Source organism: Cyprinodon variegatus, unplaced genomic scaffold (assembly GCF_000732505.1).
Source record: "Cyprinodon variegatus isolate N-32 unplaced genomic scaffold, C_variegatus-1.0 Scaffold724, whole genome shotgun sequence".
NCBI lineage: Eukaryota > Metazoa > Chordata > Actinopteri > Cyprinodontiformes > Cyprinodontidae > Cyprinodon > Cyprinodon variegatus.
Window position 1 is genome coordinate 136019 of NW_015151177.1, and position 4796 is coordinate 140814.

Here is a 4796-nt window from a genome sequence, read left to right on the forward strand (position 1 = left end):
AAAAAAAAAAAAAGAAGAATGGGATTCTCTCAATGGTGCATATTTGTTTAAAACAAGCTTATTTTCATTAAATGAAGTTACTCATTATGAATGATGTAGCCAGAAATGGTACTCAAGTAAAAGTAGAGATATTTCATGATATTTTTTAGTACAGTGATGTTAAACTACTTCTTAAAGTCATTTTTTTATTGTTAAAAAGGATAGTCAAGCAGATGTAGTTAAACTAATATAACAAGTTACTACCCAAATCTGTGAGCGTAGGAATGTTGACCTCTTCCCCAAAACAGATAGGTACAGCGTCCACATTACAGCACTCCAATCTCCACTCAGGGTTCTCAAAACTTTTCCAATTTAAAACCAGGAGCTCGGACTTGGAGGAGCCAATCTTCATTCCTTCTTCTTCCTACCCTCCTGCGAACCTGAAGCCCATGCTTTAGGTCTTGGCCAAAGCAAGCAAACAGAACCATATCAGAGCCATATCCCCAAACCAAATCCCCTCCAGTGCTTCAATGCATAAATCCTGTCCCTTAACATCATAAAAATAGCTGGAGTCAAACAGGTGGACTTCATTTCGACAATGTGGACCAGAACCCTGCTCTGCCGGTACAGAGACCAGATGGCCCCTAGTAAAGGCCCACGAGGTAAAGAAAGAAATGTACCATAGGGGATACAGGTGAATGCCTTCTTTATATCTACAAAGCTTAAACAAAGCTTATGAAGATTAATCTACAATGTTGCTCACTATTTCTTTTTTTCCAGTAACAATCTTGTTAAGTAAATCAAACAAAATGTGAGATTGTTGTCTTAATGTGTCTATGCTGATTTAATTAGAACTTTGGTTTGGGATTCTTTTAAAATGCTAATTTTTTTCTCACCTTTTCTTTTTTAAAATGCGGGCAGGAAAGTTGTTTTCCAAAATCTCACAAACACAATAGATAACATTGCAGCTATCCTTAAAGCATTACCGTACTTTTTTATGTTAAGATATTGTATAGATTTACCAAATAAACAATAAGAGAGGATGATGTGAAAAAAGTTAATTTTTATAAGTAAAGACTCAACTTATAACATTGTTTTCAAATTATATATATCTATTTTTATGTTTTTATGTTTTCTCTTTATCACTTCTTGCATTTCCATTTGTTATGTTGTTTGTTTGAAATTACACAGAACTTCAAAATGCCAGCTAAGTCTAACAGGAGATACAATCAAGAGGAATCTATGTTGAATAATCTCCAGTGGATGGGTTAAATGGGGAAATGTGATCCTTCAAATGATAATTTCTTGATGGAACATGCGCGAGTAATTTCAAAGCTCTGTGAAAAACGAAATGAGTCTGTGTTGCATGCCATTGCATGTCTCAGACTTACTTATAAAACCCCCAAAATGCTTTCAGTAAGTCCCACTATGTGGAAAAACTTTAGCTCACCTAAGGAAAATCCAACAGCTTTGGGATTTCTCCTAAAGGTGCCTGAAATCTTTAATTGTAAAGCAAGAAAGGTCATCCAGCATCAAGCAGTCTGCCACTAACCATGTCAATGACTCCTTGAATGCCTTTTCATGTAACAAGAGTTTCCAAATTTGTGCTCATGTCATGATCATCCCTTTCCACCATTCAAACCCTTCCATTCCCACCCACCTCATGCTATTACAGTGGATGTATAATGGAAGTGTAGATTAATGGTTAATTTCCAGGAAACTTGTGCATTCTGTCGCAAAGTGCTTTCCATTAATTAGGGACTCTGTTTCTCAGAACAGAGTGCAGTGAAGAGACGAGTGATTAATGACCCAACTAGTGCAGTCAGAAGTCCGTGCAGACCCAGTGACGCTCGTCAGAGCAGCAAAGAGTCCCAGCAGCAAAGACAGAGTAAAATAAATAAATAATTGTTGCCGCCGACCAAGAAAAAGATATGGAGTTTCATTGAAAGGGTATATGGGCGCAGTTTCTAATCTAAAAGAGGCTTGTTGTGCTTCCTCTGGTGCCAGAGTTCAGCAGCAGTGGATGGGTGTATTCAAAGCAAGAAGTGATATCAAGGGGAGTTCGGGGTCTTGACTTTTACTCTATATATGTGTTAAGTTCATTCACACGAAATTGTAGCTTATGTATACTCTGTCCTCCACACTGAGAGACACTCAAGCTATAGATCAGTACTGACACATTTTCGCTGCGCTTTGTATGGACAGGAAAACCCTCATGCCAGAAACTATTTACCATGTTTAAAAGTATAAATAGATATTCTTTTCCATCATAAACAGCTGCCTCTTTAGTTTATTTATTTTTTTTTACTTTTTTCACTACTTGTGAAAGTGTAAATTTAGCTGTGATATCCATGATATTTCTTCAACTTGGTTGATATATATCTAAATAAAAAACACTTGCTGAATTTAAAGAAAAATAAATTATTAATAAAAGGTATTAATAAAAAGTTTATGAAGTGTTATTTAAAGAGTTTGTCTCAAGTGATCTCTTTTAAGGAAAACTAACCGGAGAGAGAAAGCTTTAAGATGTAAACACAGAGAAAAATAAATTATTAATAAAAGGTAGCAATAAACAACAGGTATAAGTATAGCTAAGTTGTTGACATCTAGTGGTCAAATCCCATATTGCAACCAACAACACATACAGTATTTCGTGTTGTCTAAAGGGCTGGTTATGATGCCACAGCAGTGTGTCGCAGTGAGCTTGTCGCAGGTATGATGCAGATATTTTTTATTCATGCCCAATATTGAAGCGTGATCTGCGCCATGTTATTCCATGCCACAATGCAAGAGGGACAATCACGAACTAGCTGTGAGTCTAGATTAGCGTTTCACCGATACTGATATCGGGCGGGGCCCCGATCCAGCACTAAAATGGTGATATCGGCGAGTACCGACAAATAGGGCACAGATACCATTCAGTCAAGTTTATTCAACTATTGTCACTCATTCCAGGTAGGCTATAAAAAGTTCTACTGGATTCACTTTGTATTAGTCTTTTTCCTGCCTCACAAAGGTGGGCAGCAGCTTGACAAATCCATGATGATATCGGTATTGGCCGATACTTCACAGCCAGGTATCGGTATCTGGGCCAAAAAATAGCATTGATGCAACACTAGTCTAGAGGCGGTAAGGAAGTGGAAAAACACAAGGGGCAAGTTTGTGTGACAACAGAGAGACATAAGGGCAAAAAAGATCGGGATCCAGGTGGAAAAAAGGATCCCAGCTTTCTTGTGCACCTCGCTCTTCCAGCTGGTCCAACTTCACAAGTCTTTTCCACAATGGCGGTCATACAAACAAACCAAGTCGGTAAGGTACCAAACAAGAAATATGCATAGTGTGGAGCGGATGTAGATTTGACCAATCAGATGCCTCCTATATGCGGCACTTTCTGCAGTCACCTGCAATTTTGGCGAGGTGCACTAGATTGTCTGCGGAAGGGGCAGGGGCATATTTGCGTTAACTGCGACACACAAGCAGACTACCTTTTCTGAGCATAAACCAGCCTTAAGTTGGTTGTTAAAATTGGACACTATATGAGAACCTAGCCTTTTTTCAGGTTTCTAATTGTCATTTTAATTGTTCACAATCCTCTTAGTAGTACCAACAATGCATACACACCAGGAAATCTCTGCCTTCTTTTATACTGACCTGATTTGCTGCAATGAGACAATATCAAACAGAGCAACATATCACAATGCTATCATTGAGCTTTCAAGGGAACTGGTACAGGGATATGAGAATAGTCATTGAATCTAGGCTTCAGTTCTGCAATGGACCATACTTCTGAGGCTCTGTTTTGGTGTCAGGTAAATCCTTTAGCTGAGAATAAAAGTCACATGCCTTCAGCAGGTCTCTGTAATATCCTGCTGTATCTATAATGACAGTATTAACCTATTTTCATCAGGGAAATATGAAATAATTACATCAAGGTTTTGGTTACTCAATGCAGTTTCTTTGTCACATGGTTTATTTCACAGATTATCCTGACAGTAAAGAGACTGGCAGGTAAGCTAACTACTGTTAGTTAAAGCTTCTATTTGTGCTGGCTCATACTGTGAAAAAATATGCTCTGATTAAAGCAAATGTTTGCACTTTGATTTATTTCAAACTAGCAAATGTATTATAAAGTAATAGAAAAAATACCTTCAACAAAAATAAAATGTCTTAAGGTGTTGGAGTGAGAAAATCATTTAAACAATTTGCTCCTTAGCTAATTTAATTCAAATCAAGACAATTCAATAAAAAAAGGCTTATTAATCCCAGAGGGATATTAAATATGAGGTAATATGAACCAGGGGCATGCACAGGTGGGCAGGGGAGCAGTTAACCCCGACCCCCCCACTGCCACCCAACCCCCCAGCGGCCCAATTGTATTTATTTATTTATTCGTTTATTTGATAGGGACAAGTATGTTTCATGAATCATGTCACACACTACAAGAAAAACTCATGTCCTTTTGGAAGCCAAAACATGTGCTAAAGGGCTCCCTTGGCAGCTAAAACGCATGCTGAGGTACCCTCTTGAGTGCCAAAACATATGCAAAAGTACCCTCTTTGGAATCAAAATTCATGCTAAAGTGTCTTATTGGAAGCCAAACATGTGCTAAAGTGCCCCATTGGGAGCCAAAATGCATGCTAAACTACTCACTTGGAAGCCAGGGCATGGGCTAAACTGTCCTCTCAGAAGCCAAAAAGGATGCTAAAGAGCCCTCTTGGGAGCGAAAACCTTTGCTAAAGTCCCCAATTGGGAATCAAATGTGTGCTAAATGCCCTCTTGGGAGCCAAAACTTGTGTTTAACTGCCCCTTTGGGAGCC